The following is an 18670-nucleotide window of genomic DNA, read 5'->3' on the forward strand; positions in this document are numbered from 1 at the left end:
AATTTTTTTGGCTGGGCATGGTGACTCACACCTGTAATCCCAGCACTTAGCAGGCCTAGGTGGGAGGATCACTTAAGGCCAGGAGTTGGAGGCCAGCCTGGGCAACATAGAGACCCCTGTCTCCACAAGAAAAAAAAAAATTAAGAGTGTTTTTTTCTTTATTGGATGTGTTCATCTGATTCAAGGCTCTGGAAAGGAAGCTGGGGAAACACTTTTTATTCAGTGCCTTTTGGGAGGAGGAATGGAGGCAGTGTATCCGTCCTCAGGTAGACAGCAGATGCAATCAAGACATCTTAATGGAGAAAGGGCTCTGCTGAACACAGTAGCTTAGCAGTCTTGTAAGGACCCACCTACTAGTTTAAAAAACTGGAATCTACTTTTTTATTTTTTTCGAGATAGGGTCTGGCTCTGTTGCCCATGCTGGAGTGGAGTGGTGCCATCTTGGCTCACTGCAACCTCCACCTTTCTGCTTCAGGCAAGTCTCCAGACTCAGCCTCCTGAGTAGCTGGGATTACAGGCACCCGTCACCATGTCCTGCTAAGTTTTGTATTTTTTTGTAGAGATGGAGTTTTGCCATGTTGGCCATGCTGGTCTCAAACTCCTGGGCTCAAGCATTCTGCCCGCCTTGCTCTCCCAAAGTGCTGGCATGAGCCATTGCACCCGGTCTACATTTTCTTATTATAGTAGATTGTCTTTTTACACTGAGTTTCTGTCTCTTAGGTGGCAAATTGTGATTAACTAAAGTATTACTTTGGACTTGATGTAGAGACAATATGTTATCTGCCATGTACTTAATTTTTTTTTTTTTTTTTTTGAGATGGAGTCTCACTCTGTGGCCCAGGCTGGAGTGCAATGGCATGATCTCGGCTCACTGCAATCTCCACCTCCTGGATTCAAGCAATTCTCCTGCCTCAGCCTCCCAACTAGCTGGGATTACAGGTGCCCACCACCACGCCTGGCTAATTTTTTGTATTTTTAGTAGAGACGGGGTTTCACCATGTTGGCCAGGATGGTCTCAAACTCCCGACCTCAAGTGATCCACCCACCTCAGCCTCCGAAGGCGCTGGGATTACAGGCGTGACCCATCGTGTCCTACCTGTCCTGAGAAATTTTTGAGGTTATTACAACATCTCTAAAGACTACCCAGATACTACAGATCTAGACAGAGATATTCCTGCTTATCATTCTAAACCACATCTCAAAGCAGGACAACCATACTAATGTGCTAATTGTGATCCGTGGGCGCTAACGCTCGTCCTCCATTAAGCCTGTTGTCCCAGCCTGGTTATTAACAGCGCCTCCCTGTTAATTGAGCGGCTCGATTTAGGATTATGTTTCTGCAGCCTCATCGCCCTCTAGTGGCAAAATAGTGTCAGTAGCCAAAGTGAAGAAAAGTAGGCTTTTGTGCAATACACGCAGGAACCGAAAAGTACCCCCTTCAGAGTATAAAACTAGAGCTGCAAAAGAGATATCCAGTCTCCTAAGCACCTGGCGGACATGATGAGATCACTCAACTCATCGGAACAAAACAAGATGGGACCCTCACAAATAGGTTTTTTCGATTGGTTTTTGTTTTTGTTTTTACTTATTGGCATAATTTAAAATATTACGAAAACCAGGCCTGGCGCGGTGGCTCACGCCTGTAATCCCAGCAGTTTGGGAGGCCGAGGTGGGCGGGTCACGAGGTCAGGAGTTCAAGACCAGCCTGGCCAACATGGTAAAACCCCATCTCTGCTAAAAATACAAAAAATAGCCGGGCGTGGTGGCCGGCGCCTGTAGTCCCAGCAACTTGGGAGGCTGAGGCAGGAGAACGGCGTGAGCCAGGGAGGCGGAGCTTGCAGTGAGCCGAGATTGCCCACTGCACTCCAGCCTGGGCCACAGAGCGAGACTCCGTCTCAAAAAATAATAATATTAATAAAAATAAATAAAATAAAATTTAAAAAATTACCTAAACCCAAGAGAGGCATATTAAAAAATGAGCACACAAGCATGATTGCTGGTAGAACAAAGAGGAATAACTTTTCAGGAGGACACTTTGCCATTAGGTTTCAAAATGTGATAGGTTAGTACTGTTGATGGCATAATCCCACCACTGAGAGTTTATGTGAAGAATGTGTTTATCAAGAAACAAAAGATATAAGTAGGAGAGTATTCAGAGTTTAAAGGGTAAGAATTTGAAAACAACCAGTGTTCCCAAATAAAGAACTGGTTAAATAAATACGGCTCATCCATACAATGGAATATTACAGATCTATATTTATTGACCATTAATAAATTGTTGAGTAAAAATAGAAGATAATGGAATTGTATAAATATTATAATTCCACTTACACATATGAGGGTCTGTGTGTGCTTATGTAGATATGTATATACGTATACACACACATGAAGACATTTGAAAGAATGGATGTTAGAATGTTCACAGTGGCTACCTCTAGATGATTGAATCACAAGTAATTTTTATCATCTTTGTATTTTTTGAATAATTATTCTTTTTATGTTTTATTTTATTTTATTTTTATTTTATTTTATTTTAGAGAATCTTGCTCTGTTGCCCAGGCCGGAGTGTAGTGGCACAATTTCGGCTCACTGCAAGCTCAACCTCCCGGGTTCAAGCAATTCTCCTGCCTCAGCCTCCTAACTAGCTGGGATTACAGGTGCATGCCACCATGCTCGGCTAATTTTTGTATTTTTAGTAGAGACATGTTGGCCAGGCTGGTCTCGAACTCCTGATCTCTAGTGATCCGCCTGCCTTGGCCTCCTAGAGTGCTGGGATTACCGGCGTGAGCCACCATGTCTGGCCCCCAGCTGTATTTTATTTACAATCTAAATCTTCAGCTAGTGAAAAAGAACCCAAAGAGATAGAAGGGTCTGTGTGTCAAAGATCTCTAGGGACACTTCAAAAATAACTCACTATTTAGGGACAAGCCGTGCCCTGACTTGAGGCCCACTGCCTGTCACAGTTTCAACCTTTAGATCTTTAGATCTTTGGAGCCAAAAAGCACCTTACAAATCATCATTCATTTGTAACATGAGTTACTGAACACCCTTGGAATTCCCTTGTGCTAAGAACGGAGGATACAGAAGGAAATAAAACTAGCAGGACCCAATCCCTGTGGAGCTGACGGCCTGGAGGAGAGTCGAGATAGCAAATAGGTGTCAGGTGTCACCCCTTCCCCGCATTCTGCTCCCTGAAGCCCGTGCCCATGGAAGGCAGATCACTGTGCATCTCTCTGCATGGTACTTCCAAGCAGCTACTACTAGCAATCTGAGTGGTATAAATAAGGCTAATCCAATCCACCCTACATTTTACAGCTCAAGAAATTGAAAGCAAAAATATAAGTGATTACCGCTCTAAGGAAAATGTTAAGAGGTGAACTAGATAAAATAGTCTGGGATAAGGCTAGGTTTTCAGACAGTTTTCTGTGTAACTGTGGATTATTTTCAAGATCCCTCTTACCTCTGGTTTTGGACCTAAGATACAATTTTTTAAAATAAAGAATGAGTTCATTTCACAAGGATTCTACAGTAAACTCAAGTTTGCAGCATCTGAAATGATATTCCCTGGAAGAGACTTGATAACAAAATAGAATAGGGGTAAAGTATTAAAACAAACAAACACCTCAATGCCCTTTCAAAAGACAGCAAAATGATTTTACTCAAATTGGCTACATTTGACCTGTGAAATTACGAATACGATATCTTCTTTTTTATTTTAATAAAATTTTATTTTCTTTTAAATCAGGTTTAACATTTACATTCAATAACATATTTAATAAACTTCACTTTTTAATGTGTACAGCCCCATGAATTTTGACAAATAGTCATATAGGTATCACCAGAATCAAAGTATCAGATATGGAAATATTCAATATTCCTACCACTCCGAAAAAGTTTCCTCATGTTCCCTTACAGTGCCAGGATACAACATTTTGGAGGTGAACTGAAATTCCAGTTGAACTGTTCCACCTGGTAAACCCAGCTTTGCATCTGGGAAAATGCCATATGCCAAAACGAAATGAGAACAAGCCAAGCAGCTTGTTTTTGCCTCGTCTATCCCCCACCCAAATCCCTGTTGATCTTCTCAACTGTCTCATTGGTCTAAATGATTTGAGCAGGTTACCATTGTTCCTTTTGCTTTGCAAATTTACTTTTAATTTAAATGAAGATTAGATTGAGTTACAATGAGATTGTAAAAGATATTCCAATTCTAAAACAATACATTATTGACTGAGGGAGAAAAAAATAACAGCCTGTTCCTAAATTGCATTCAGGCTGCTAGAGTTTGCTTAATTCTTGATACGAAAAGACAGGCAGGGAGACTAGTGCTGGGTTGGGGAGGGGGGAGACAGGCAGTGCCAGCCAGATACCCACTGCCTTTCCAAGAATTCTAGGTACCAGTGACACACCCAGAGACTCCAAGAAAATATCATATTGAATCAAACTGAATATGGGAAGACACAAATGTATTTTAACAAATACCATCACCTGGTGTAACATTTCTACTGCAGTCACATGGGTGAAGATGCAAATTTTTCTGAAATTTTCTTTTCTTTAACGGTTGTTCATTTTAGAATGCTGTCATTAGTTGCCAGGGTTCTTTGTAACACTAAATACTGTTCTCTTTCACTATTATGAAAAGACTAATTTGATCTTTCATTTGAGGATGTATGAAGTTTGAGATGCTTTGTGGTAACTATTCAAAACAGTCTTTCCCTGTTCTGACTCTGTTGTGTCTGGTGGCTTGAGCACAGATCGGGGTGGGGAGGGCGGGGGCTGCTTGTCTAGGCCACCTGCATCTTTTATTTAAATTAACAGGCCACCTAGAAGTGGTTCCTCCTGAGTGATCAAGGATAATCACTTAAATCAAGTCATTTAAGTGAAAATCAAGATAGTTAATATTACCTGAGTCCTTGTATGGATTTTTCTAAAATGCAAAACGTCACAATGCAAACAAACAAAAAACAAAACCATCAGAGTGATTTGATAGCAAATATCAGAATACCCAACTGAAAATGTGTTAAGCAAGAGGATTTTATTATCTCAGGATAAAGACTCCATGGGTAGTCAAGTCCTGGCTGGGTTAATTCAGCAGCTGAGGCTCTGTCATCTTTTCACTCTGCCTCTGTGGGTAGAAGGGGAATCCCTCATAATTTCAAGGTGTCAGTCACAGTTTCACACACCCAACAAGCCGGGGCAGAAAAGCAGTATTCTTGCCCCCACCCAGATTCTATTTTTTGTTGTAGAAAATAAACTTTTCCAACTTCAGCATGTGTATGGGAAGTGGCTCTATTACAAGAAGGAAGGGAATGGCTTCCTGGTAGAGACACAGGACTTTACCCTAGAGATTTCACTGACATTTCCACCAGAGCCCAGTGAGGAGCTACGATTGGCCTCCTTTGCAAGTTTGGAAACAGAAGCTCCCAGCATTCCAGTGATGTGCTCCAGACAACTTTAGAGTTAAGAATTAAGCTTGGGTCTGTCTGGTTCTAAGTTTCAGCATCTTATTCAATACACTAAAGTCTGGTTTCCAAAACAAAGTAAAAGACCATACGATAAATAAACTAAAATTGTAATAGGCCTACACCAAATGTGAGAATGAACAGGTATCCTTTCTGCCTGCAAATGTTTAGAATGCCTCCGCCAGTAATCAGTCTTTGAGTTAAGGAATTGTCTCTGAGATACCTCTATAAAAAATAGAAATATGCGGGAGATTTAGAATTAAGAAAAAGGAAAAAGATTACAAATATGTATTTATTTGCATGCTCTAACATCTTGACATATGTATTTATTTGCACAATCTAACATCTTAACATATGTATTTGCATGCTCTAACATCTTAACATATGTATTTATTTGTATGCTCTAACATCTTAACATATATATTTATTTGCATGCTCTAACATCTTAACTGGGATTCAAATATGTATCTGGTATTTTGGTGGAGAGCACAGGATAGCTTCATTTGACAGGTGAAGGCAGAAGAAATTTGAGGTAAACTTGGTATTGGGGGCAGTGACTCTGATGGGATAGAGAGAGACAGCAGGGGACAACCAGAGACTGAGATGGGATTGGGGAGAGACCACATGCATGGGCAACCCCGAGAAGGGTGGGGCCCAGAGGCCCTGGCTGACCTGCCTACTTCTCCAGCCATCTCTTTCATCTTCTCCTACCTTCCCCACCTCGCCTGTATATTGAACTCTACCACGGGATACTTGGTTCCCTGGAAGCCAAGTTGCTCAAATTATTCCACTGACATCCCCTTATCCAGAGGGGGGTGAAATCACACTCTAAAATTTGGAAAAGCCATGCAAAGTTATCTTTAAAATTTTTCAAAAACTTATGTTTGATTTCAAAAATGACTGCAATTTTGCATTTGTACTGCAACATATAGCTCAGTCACACACTGTTGGATATAATTGACTGGTTGGACCTAGGTGTTACCTGAACAGAGAACTGTGATTGTATTTGCAGAAATGACCCAATTTCAAGACCCCAAGACCCCTGCACCCCCCGATCTTTTTTTCTTTTCCAGGACTTTATTGTCCTATGTTCATTTAGGAACCTGCAGGGGTCTCATGTGTACCCTGATTCTCATTCTCCAAGCTTGTGGATCCTTTCAGTTTGTCCCTTTGATAGTTCATCCGTAAGTTCACTGAATATACAACCTCGCAGGGAAGCCTGTTCAGACAGCATCCTTTTCTCTTGCTTTTCTTCAGGAGCCAGAAAGGAATGGTGGTGACACCCCTAAATTGTATCCGTGGCCAGCAGCTCAGTTAGCCCTGTGTTCTGCCACCCGGGCTCACTGTGGTGGCCTTGGGCCACTTTCTGCTCTGCAGACCCATCCTCTCTGGCCTGAGGGAAAGGTCTCTCCTTTCTTTTTCAGCTCTCTCATACAGGAGGCTCCTAGCTTACATCTTTCATACCCTAGAGCAGACAGGCTCTCCTGGGCTCAGGTGGGATGGAGGCAAGGGTGTCCATGGGAGGGACAAGCACACCCCACATTGTCTGGAATCGCTGTCCCTGACTTAACCGCCCTCCTGCTGAGTTTAACCTTCTCCACCAGATCTGCTCACTTAGTGCCTTTTCTTTCCTCCTCCTCCTCCTTCTTTTTTTTTTTTCTTTTTTTCTTTTTTTTGAGACAGAGATTCACTCTGTCACCCAGCTTGGAGTTCAGTGGCACAATCTCAGTTCACTGCAACCTCTGCCTCCTGGGTTCAAGTGATTCTCCTGCCTCAGCCTCCTGAGTAGTTGGGATTACAGGTGCACGCCACCACACCCAGCTAATTTTTGTATTTTAAGTAGAGACGGCCCGCCTCAGCCTCCCAAAGTGCTGGGATTACAGGCATGAGCCACTGCACCCAGCCTCTTCTTTTTTTTTTTTTTAATCCTAAGGCTCCATTGTCCTCCACAGCCTATCACTGGGTCTCTCAGCCATTCAGATATGTTTCTAATGAACCCCAATTGTGAACAGGGTTCAGATTCTTTCCCATGGGGTTCCTGGATCCCATTCAAATCCAAGCCCCATTCAGAAAGTGTCACCCAGAATGTAAAGACAAAGCTAGATTTTTGGAGGGGAGCTGGGAGGCACAAATGAATCTTAGCTCTGACCTTACTGAGACACCTTACTTATTATTTGTTTAAAATTACTCACTAACGAGTAAAGTTGCAGGTTCAAAAGATGTCCCACATTTCCTCCTTAAATTACCCCTGGGGACAGAGGTGCTCCACTTTGAGAAGTGAACAGCACTGGGAGGGTCTCCTCACCAAGGCGGGCCAATGTCTGTCTGCCTGAACTTTCCTTCCTCCCTGTCTTCCTCTGGCCAATAGCTTCCTCCTTCAAGATTGGCCTGGCCACCATCCTATCCAGAAAGCCTTTCCTGGCCATGCCTAACCCCTGTGCTCAGCCTCAGTTAGATGCACCTTTTGCAGTGCTCTGGGCACACCAGGGCATGCCTGCCATCACCAGGGTTATCATGATCTGCCCCCTGTCTCCGGCCTCCATTTAATCCTCTGAGCATTGTTGATGTTTGCATCTTTTATCTCTGTTCCAATAAATGCTCAACAGAATTACAAAATAACGATTGAGTGGATGGATGAATGCACGGGTTTCTGCATGAAAAAATAAATGGATAATAATAATAAAGTAAATTTCACAGATTGTGAAGGATTACATTTGATTTCTAACATGAACTTGCTTTGAGCTGAACTCATAACTAAAAGAACCAGTAGGTCGGGTGCAGTGGCTAATGCCTATAATCCCAACACCTTGGGAGGCCAAGGCAGGTGGATGACCTGAGATCAGGAGTTCAAGACTGGCCTGACCAACACGGTGAAACCCCATCTCTACTAAAAATACAAAAATTAGCCCAGTGTGGTGGTGTAGGCCTGTAGTCCCAGCTACTTGGGAGGCTGAGGTGGAGGATTGCTTGAACCCAGAAGGTGGAGGTTGCAGTGAGCCAAGATCACACCACTGCACTCCAGCCTGGGCAACAAAGTGATACTCTGTCTCAAAAAAATAAAAATAAAAATAAATAAAACAGCCAGTAAAGACTGGGATATTTTTGATAATCAGTAAAACATATGAAATATTATATATGTTAATATAATAAATATTAACAGGTCCCCACATTTCTGTCGTTTTCATGATATATAGAGTTTCCATTCACTTGGGATTTAGAGGGCCTACTGAAAACTCAGGTTGCACGTTAGCCATTCACTCTCAAGGGAAGACTCCCCCAGGAGCCCCAGTTCCACTTTCCCCCCAGTATGGTTTGGCTGTGTCCCACTCAGATATCATCTGGAATTTCCATATGTTGGTGGGACCTGGTGGGAGGTAATTGAATCATGGGAGCAGGTCTTTCCTGTGCTGTTCTCATGATAGTGAATAAGTCTCATGATATCTGATGGATTTATAAGGGGGAGTTTCCCTGCACAAGCGCTCTTTGCCTACTGCCATCCAGGTAAGATGTGACTTGCTCCTCCTAGCCTTCCACCATGATTTTGAGGCTTCCCCAGTCACATGGAACTGTGAGTTCTCCATTAAACCTCTTTCCTTTGTAAATTGCCCAGTCTCGGGTATGTGTTTATCAGCAGTGTGAAAATGAACTAGTTCTCCCCCTCATCCCTTATCCCTGTGCCGAGTAAGGAAGGAGTGACTGTCACGTGAAAAGCTTGACTTGAGACAGTGAGGAGTTGCTCATATGCATGAGAGCAAACACTCTAAACACCAGTGGGAGAAAACGTTAAGTTGGCCACCAAAACAAGAACTAGAATCCCTGATTTTCGTATAATAGTAGTAAAAGCCAGCACTTTATATCATGCTCACTACATGCCAGGCACTGTTCTAAGCATCTTACCTACACTGTATAGTCTCTGAACAACTCTTTGAGGTAGGTACTATTGTTATGTCCCTGTGATATGGATGAGGGAACCCAGAGGGAAAATTTAAGAAGCCTGCCCAAGGTCACACAGGCATATGTCTGCTCCAGGGTTTGGGCTCTGAACCAGAATCCTTTAGAATGAAGGCCATGGGATGAGACATGTTGTCAGTGTGGCTGATAGTCTCATCTCTGAGGCAAAGCTCTTTATGCTGTGGTATAAAAACTCAGGAGAGCCCGGGCGTGGTGGCTCATGCCTGTAATCCCAGCACTTTGGGAGGCCGAGACGGGTGGATCACCTGAGATCAGGAGTTCAAGACCAGCCTGGTCAACATGGTGACACCCCATCACTACTAAAAATACAAAAATTAGCCAAGGGTGGTGTTGCATGCCTGTAATCCCAGCTACTTGGGAAGCTGAGGCACGAGAATTGCATGAACCCAGGAGGCAGAGGTTGCTGTGAGCCGAGATCATGTCACTGCACTCCAGCCTGGGAAAAACTCAGGAGAAAAAAAATAACTTTTTCTAGATGGTTCACACTTAGTTTATTTGATTATTAGTCCCTCTCTGGTTCTACAAAGAATGAGTGTATATCTGTGTGTGTGTGTTAGAAGTAGTTGATTGGGGAGGGTTCCCTGCCTTTAGCAGAATTATGCTCATTTATCTATTAATAAACATGTTTAGTTGACTTGGAAAATCAAGATATTGGATCTCCAAGTAATTCAAATTATTATTCATTTTATTTTGCTGGGTTTTTGTTTTATTTTGTTTTGTTTGAGACAGGGTCTTGCTCTGTTGCCCAGGCTGAATGGAGTACAGTGGTGTGATCATAGCTCACTGCAACCTGGGCTAAAACAATCCTGTCTCCTCAGCCTCCCAAGTAGCCAGGACTGCAGGCACACACCACCAGGACCAGCTAATTTTTTAACTTTTTATAGAGACGAGGTCTCCATATGTTGCCCAGGCTTGTCTAGAACTCCTGGGCTCAAGCAGTCCTCCTGTCTTGGCCTCCCAAAGTGCTGGGATTGTAGACATGAGCCACCACACCTGGCCTATTTTACTGTCTATAAAATTAAATTGTCGCCTTCTGGCCGGCATCCCTTACATTTCTTTTTATTTTTTGTTCAGAGGATCTATCATTCATTCCCACTCTTACTTTAGAAAAATGGAAATTGCTGCTTTTTTTTTTCAATACTGTCTATTTTTCTTTTTCTATTTATCTGCTGTCCCCTTTATTTTCTTCAGTCTTTCTGTTACTCTAAAGGGGTCCCAATCCAGACCCTAAGAGAGGGTTCTTGGATCTCGTGCAAGAAAGAATTCGAGGCAAATCCATAAAGTGAAAACAAGCTTATTAGAAAAGTGAAGGAATAAAGAATGGCTACTCCACAGGCAGAGCAGCAGTATGGGCTGCTCAGCTAGAAAACTTATGGTTATTTCTTGATTATATGCTAGAAAAAGGGTGGATTATTCATGAGTTTTCTGGGAAAGGGGTGGACAATTCCCAGAACTAAGTGTTCCTCCACTTTTCAGACTATATAGGGTAACTTCCTGACGTTGCCATGGTATTTGTAAATTGGCATGGCACTGGTGGGAGTGTCTTTTGGCATCTAATGCATTATAATTAGTGTATAATGAGCAATGAGGATGACCAGAGGTCACTTTCATCACCATCTTGGTTTTGGTGGGTTTTGGCCGACTTCTTTTTTTTTTTTTTTTTTTTTTTTTTTTTTTTTTTTTTTTTGTGAGATGGAGTCTCGCTCTGTTGCCAGGCTGAAGTGCAGTGGCACGATCTCAGCTCACTGCAACCTCTGCCTCCCAGGTTCAGGCAATTCTCCTGCCTCAACCTCCTGAGTAGCTGCGATTACAGGTGCATACCACAACACCCGGCTAATTTTTGTATTTTTAGTAGAGACGGGGTTTCACCATATTGGTCAAGCTGGTCTTGAACTCCCGACCTCATGATCCACCCTCCTTGGCCTCCCAAAGTGCTGGGATTACAGGTGTGAGCCACTGCACCCGGCCTTGGCCAACTTCTTTACCGCAAACTTTTTTTTTTTATCAGCAAGGTCTTTATGACCTGTATCTTGTGCCAACCTCCTGTCTCATCCTGTGACTAACAACGCCTAACCTCCTGGGAATGCAGCCCAGTAGATCTCAGCCTTAGTTTACCCAGCCCCTATTCAAGATGGAGTTGCTCTGGTTTGAACACCTCTGACATTTCTGCTTCTCTGGCATCTGAAGTTTCAGAACAATTATCTTCAATAGCTTTGTGTGGCTAGACTTGCAATTACTTGCCAGAAATCAATCTTTGTATATGTGGTTTGCTGCTATTGGTGGGTCATCAAAAAATGAGAAAAAGTGGCCTCAGTGTTACCTGTGTGTCCATGTAGACCAAAAGGACTATTTTTGAGTGATATTCTGGAACATGTCATGTTCTGAAATGGGTGGAAAACAAGCCACTGGTTGAAGGAAGACTGATTCTGGTGGTATAAGTATAAAGAACTTAATCTCAGCTGGGGGCTCCCATTGATGTGATCCAAAAATCAATTTCAAATAAAGGGGAGTGCTGAACTTGCTTTCAAGATAGTATTAATATTTACAGACACATCTCAAAAGAAGACATACAAGCGGCCAACAAACATGAAAAAATGCTCAACATCACTGATCATCAGAGAAATGCAAATCAAAACCACAGTGAGATACTGTCTCATGCCAGTCAGAATGGCTATTATTAGGCTATTTATGCCTAGTGTTCCATTATTGGAACGCTAAGCTTGTGGAAGTTGTTTATATCCTACAGCTCAAGGTCATTGCCCAAAGTCTGGTTTAAAAAAAAAAAAAAAATGAGCAACCTCCGGAATAAATAGGTTAAAAAGTAAAAACAAAAACAAAAAAAACAAAAAACAAACAGATGTTGGCAAGGCTGCAGAGAAAAGGGGAGGCTTATACACAGTTGGTGGGAATGAAAATTAATTCAGCCACTGTGGAAAGCAGTTTGGAGATATCTCAAAGAACTTAGAACTACCGTTCAACCCAGTAGTAATTCCATTACTGGCTATATATTCAAAGGAAAACAAATCATTCTACCAGAAAGACCCCTGCCCTTGTATGTTCATCACAGTACTACTCGCAGTAGCAAAGACATGGAATCAATCTAGGTGCCCATCAATGGTGAACAGGATAAAGAAAATGGTACATATACACCAAGGAATACTACAAAACCATGAAAAGTATGAAATCATGTCCTTTGCAGCAACATGGTTGCAGCTAGAGGCCATTATCCTAAGTGAATTAACACAGAAACAGAAAAACAAATACCAAATATTCTCATTTATAAGTGGTAGCTAAACATTGGGTACACATGAGGCTGGGCGTGGTGGCTCACACTTGTAATCCCAGCACTTTGGGAGGCCGAGGCGGGTGGATCACGAGGTCAGCAGTTCAAGACCAGCCTGACCAGTATGGTGAAACCCCATCTCTACTAAAAATACAAAAATTAGCCGGGTGTGGTGGCAGGCGCCTGTAATCCCAGCTACTCAGGAGGCTGAGGCAGGAGAATCGCTTGAACCCAGGAGGCAGAGGTTGCAGTGAGCCGAGATTGCGCCACTGCACTCCAGTCTGGGTGACAGAGCAAGACTGTCCCCCCCCAAAAAAAAAAAAACACTGGGTACACATGGACATAAAGGCGAGAACAATAGACATCTACTAGAGGGACTACTAGAGGGGGAGGGACATACAGAGGTAAGGACTGAAAAACTACCTATTGGGTACTACGCTCACTACCTGGGTGCCGGGATCAATCATACCCCAAACCTCAGCATCATGCAATGGGCCCATGTGACAAACCTGCATATGTGCCCCTTGAGTCTAAAATAAAAAGTAAAATAAAAAATAGATAAAATAAAGTGGGACAACATCCCCCAATTTTTTTCATTAAAATGAGATATAATTATTTCACTAATTGGCTATTTTTTTAAATATATATATTTTTTTAAAAAGTAAGCCTTTATTTTCTTGTTTTGCAAATAAAGCTGGCTGAGTTAGTTGCTTTTTGTTGATTAGTCAAAGAGACCAAATCCCATATCCTCGTCCAACTCCTCCAACTCTTCCTTGGCTTCAACCTTAGCTAAGGCTGCAGCAGCAGGAGGAGCAGCAGTGGTGGCAGTGGCCACAGGGGCAGCAGCCGCAAAGGCAGATGGATCAGCCAAGAACACCTTGACCTTTCCGGCAAGTGGGAAGGTGTAATCAGTCTCCACAGACAAAGCCAGGACTCATTTGTACCCACTGATCGTAGAATGGGGTACTGAGGCAACAGCTGAGTAACCAATCTGCAGACAGACACTGGCAACGTTGCGGACACCCTCCAGGAAGTGAGGATTCAGAATTTCCTCTGTGATGTCAAGCACTTCAGTGTTGTAGATGCTGCCATTGTCAAACACCTGCTGGATGAACAGCCCAAAGGAGAAGGGAGAGATGTTCCGCACGTTCAGCAGTGTGGCTTCACTGGCTCCCACTTTGACTCCAGTCTTGATCAGCTGCACATCACTCAGGATTCCAGCGGTGCCTGGAGATTTTAGTGATGATGCCAAAAGCCTGGAAAAAGGAGGTCTTCTCGGCCTGTAATCCCAGCACTTTGGGAGGCCGAGGCGGGCGGATCACCTGAGGTCGTAAGTTCGAGACCAACCTGACCAACATGGAGAAACCCCATCTCTACTAAAAAAAACCAAAAAATTAGCCAGGTGTGGTGGCGCATGCCTGTAATCCCAGCTACTCAGGAGGCTGAGGCAGGAGAATCGCTTGAACCTGGGAGACAGAGGTTGTGGTAAGCCAAGATCATGCCATTGCACTCCAGCCTGGGCAACAACGGGGAAACTCCATCTCAAAAAAAAAAAAAAAAAATGAGGTCTTCTCGAGGCTGGCCTGGCACAGTAACATCACATGGGGCAATGGCACCAGCACAGGTGGCACCTGGCACCTTATTGGCTAGCAGCATATCCCTGATCTCAGTGAGGTCCTCCTTGGTGAACACAAAGCCCACATTTCCCTGGATACGAGGCAACAGTTTCTCCAGAGCTCGGTGGTTTTCCAGGTGCCCTTGGATGGCCTTGCGCATCATGGTTTCTTTCCCATCAGCACCACGGCCTTCCCGCGGAGGGACGTGAGGATCTGCTGCATCTGCTTGGAGCGCAGATTGTCTGCTCCCACGATGAAACATTTTGGATAATCATTCAAAAGCTGGATGATCTTAAGGAAGTAGTTGGACTTCCAGGTCACCCTGTCTTCCGTGGGTATCACGACGGTGCGTCAGGGATTGCCACATAGGATTTAAAGACGATGTCACGCCTGCGAGGACACCTGGTGAGAGAAAAAAAGATACTGTTTACAGGTGGCAATAGCTCTCATAGCCTAGCTCCTGATGCTGAGTGTGAAGATTCTAGAGCCCAGTGAAATATCCTTTAGTGCTCCAAGAGCTATTGCCACCTGTAATCACCTGGGAGGACAAGAGATGGCGCTGTGAGCTCAATAGAAAGAGAAGACAGCAGGCCTGAGCCATCTCCCAGCTGATAAAAGGCCACCAAAATGCAACGCCTGGGATTTTTCTGATTTCCTTCTTCATTGCTTTAGAGGCTTTCCCAAACCCCAAATAAATGCCGATACCAGAGTACAGAACTACATAGAGAATTGTTTTCTTCTCATCCTCAGAAGGGACTCAGCTCCCAGACATACATGACATGAAACTGCAAGGAAGACTGAGCAAGCCCTGTGAGTTTCCAGTTTTGCTGGAAAGGGGACTAGCAGGGATTGGGGATTCTTTGGAAAGCTGTGACTGTCATAAGCAATAGCCTGGCGTGAATGACAAAATTGGGTATGGGTGAGCGAGAGAAAAACAGATGAACCAAAACAAAAAGCAAACAACAGTAACTGGCACCATACATCATTGCTGAGCTCTTGGGAGGATCTAAGTCTGCTTTTCTGCTAGGAACACATTTGTCTCACTTTGTCCAGCTGTTCACAGAAAATCGCATCGCTTTGACCATGGGATCACTCCATTTAAAACTCTTCTGTGACAAAATCTCATTCAGCCTCAGTCTTTTTATCAGTTTCTCAGTCACAGTTTCTTTCTTTCTGCCATGTTAGGAGCAGAGACGCTCTCTTGGAAAAAGGAAAGCAATAACTTTCCTGAGATAGGGTAGAAGGCAAAATGATGAAGGAAGAATGGAGCTAATTTCACATCTGAGGTGACGCCAACTCTTGATGGGCTTCACGTGCAATTCATGTGAATTACGATTAGATGTTTACTCACAAGAGGCTCTCCTCCCCCAGGCATATTTTAACTATAATCCTAATTTCCACCTTCACCCTCTTATCCCAGACCAATTAGCATGCTTATCAAAATAAACATAATTAGGAAGATGAAGTCATAAGGCCACATTAAATAATGCATTCATGTAATTTACAGGTTGAAAGGCCCTCAGCGATGCTTGAGAACAAGCTTTCTGCCACGTCATTGTGATCAAGAGATTCGTGTGATGAGGAGATGTTTGTATCCCCGAAGGAAGACCTTGGCATCCCATTTCTCTGGTAGGCAGGTTACAATAATAAGAAGAAAAAAAAATGGATAGATGAAAGAAGGATCTACTGATTAAGCTGGCATTTAGACTAGGAATTTTCTGGGTTAATTAACATTTTCATAACACAAATTGCTTTAATTTTTTTAACTTATTTGAAGCCAGGCTTAGTGGCACATGGTGGTAGTCCCAGCTACTTGGGAGGCTGAGGTGGAAGGATGACTTGAGCCCAAGAGTTTGAGGCTGCAGTGAGCTGTAACTGCTCCACTGTACTCCAGCCTGGGGGATAGAGCAAGACCTTGTCCCAAAACAAAACAAAACGAAAAAAACAAAACAAAAAGCAACTTATTTGCAATCAAGTTTTGGAGCATTTTGAGAGTGGGTCTAGTTCTCCAGAATGGTCCTTCTGATAATGCCCAACCTCTTTTTAACGCCCTTCCCAGAAATGAATTCCTTCATTAAGGCAAACCAGTTTCTGCTTTTCCTGTTCTCGTGGCGGCAGGGAGCATCTGGTTGCCATTCTCTTGGTACATCTGAAGAACCAGCATTAAATTGCCACATAGTTGCTCATCTCCTAGCAAAACAGCCCATTCATTCTCTCTGACCTTCCTCAGAAAGCTTGTCCTCCAAGCCTTTAATCCTGAAGTCATTTTCGTGAGTTTAGAGCCTTGTCCAACTTTTTTACACCCTCTTAAATTGCATGACTTTAAACTGGGCTCAGCATTTCAGTGAGTTTAGGGTTCTAAGGGAAGAACTTTTAGACGGGTACGCTGCCTTTTCCTCTATTGCGCTGCTAGCTCTCCAGTCACACAATTGGCAATACTCTGTTATGAGCCATGTTCTGAGTTTATATTGGCGGAGACTAGAAATCAGGGCATCCTTTTACTTCTTGTGGGAAAATCCCCGCTAAGCCACGGAAAGCTAATATCCTCATTCCCTCTCAGAAGGGCAGGGAAAATTTATTTTTTTGTTTTGGTACCCAGGAAAAAATTGTCCCAAATATGGAAACAGTTAGGCATTTTTGGAAATCCTGCAGAACTATTTGTTATGCTGAGATTTAGGAAAATTTTGGGAATGGAAAACAATGTAGCAATCACCGCTTCCAAAAAAGAAAACTTGGGATTCACATGACCCTGGTCTCCTATTCACTGTCTTGCATTCAAGGTTCTTTCAGCAACTTGCCACAGATAGGGCGCTTTTTAAAAATCTAACTTTTATTTGGAAATTTTTGTTTTTAAAATTTTTTTATTTAAAATTTTAAATTTCCTTTCCCCATTTCCCTAAGAGCTGGAAGGAAAAATTTCGAATGGACAGAAAAGTTAAACACACATATACCCTTCATCTAGATTCACCAGGTATTAATATGTTGTTACATTTGCTTTATTGTTCTCTATTCATATATACCCATGCATACACTTCACACACACACACACACACACACACACCACTTTCTTTTTTTTGGTTTAAACATTTGAAAATAAGGTGCTAATCCCAGCACTTTGGGAGGCCGAGACGGGTGGATCACGAGGTCAGGAGATCGAGACCACGGTGAAACCCCATCTCTACTAAAAATACAAAAAATTAGCCGGGCGTGGTGGCGGGCGCCTGTAGTCCCAGCTACTCGGAGAGGCTGAGGCAGGAGAATGGCGTGAACCCGGGAGGCGGAGCTTGCAGTGAGCCGAGATTGCGCCACTGCACTCCAGCCTGGGTGACAGAGCGAGACTCTGTCTCAAAAAAAAAAAAAAAAAAAGAAAAAGAAAATAAAGTGCTGACAGTATAACACTATACCTGTAAGTACTTCAGCCAACATCTCCTGAAAATAAGGCAGCATCTTAGAGAAATATGATATAAATATTACTCCTACAAAAATAAATATTAATTCCACACTATCGTCTAATAATCTGCAATCCACATCCGCATTTCCCCCAATGCCTCCAAAATGTCTTCTTATACCTCTTCTATTTTCTGCTCCAAGATGAGCATCCAGGTTCTCTGCATTGGTGTTGAGTCTCTGGAGTCTTTTCCAATCAAGAACCATCCTCCTACTTTTTATTTTCTTTTCAAATATTGACTTTTTTTTAAAAATCCAGTCCAACTGGTCTTGTAGGCTGTCCCAATATTCTGAAGCTGGCTGACTGTTTCCTTAAGATTAGATTCAAGTCAGACAATTTTGCCAAGAATGTCACATTGGTACGCTTGTATGCGTCTTGCTACCTCCCATCTGGGGTTCATAATGTGGGTGCTAAGTTTGACCACTTTCCCAAGGCGATGTCCACCAGTTCTCTGCAAAGGTAAAGATAGGCTTTTCCTTTGTAAATGATAAGTGAGATGTGAGTGTTGCCTTGAGTCTGTGTGAGTAGCTTGCTCTCCATGGTCTTTCCCCCAGTGGTTTTACTGCACATCGTTGATCTTTGCCTGAATCAATACAGGGGAATGCAAAATGGCAATTTTCTAATTTTATCATTTCTTCCAATATTTAACTGATACTGTGGAAGGGGTTTCTCCCTTCCCTTCTGCTCTTTCTCTAGTTAGTGCTCTTGAGTAAAAGAATTCGGCTGGGCGTGGTGGCTCATGCCTGTAATCCCAGCACTTTGGGAGGCCAAGATGGGTAGATCAACTGAGGTCAGGACTTCAAGACCAGTGTGGCCAACATGGTGAAACCCCATCGTACTCGAAGTACAAAAATTAGCCAGGCATGGTGGCGGGCGCCCGTAATCCCAG

General features: G+C 43.1%; 1 pseudogene; it reads right to left on the minus strand.

Moving 5' to 3' along the window:
- Positions 1-13391: 13391 nt before the first annotated feature.
- Positions 13392-17987, minus strand: LOC129488147 (large ribosomal subunit protein uL10-like; annotated as a pseudogene).
- Positions 17988-18670: the final 683 nt, after the last annotated feature.

Source organism: Symphalangus syndactylus, chromosome 1 (assembly GCF_028878055.3).
Source record: "Symphalangus syndactylus isolate Jambi chromosome 1, NHGRI_mSymSyn1-v2.1_pri, whole genome shotgun sequence".
Classification (NCBI taxonomy): domain Eukaryota; kingdom Metazoa; phylum Chordata; class Mammalia; order Primates; family Hylobatidae; genus Symphalangus; species Symphalangus syndactylus.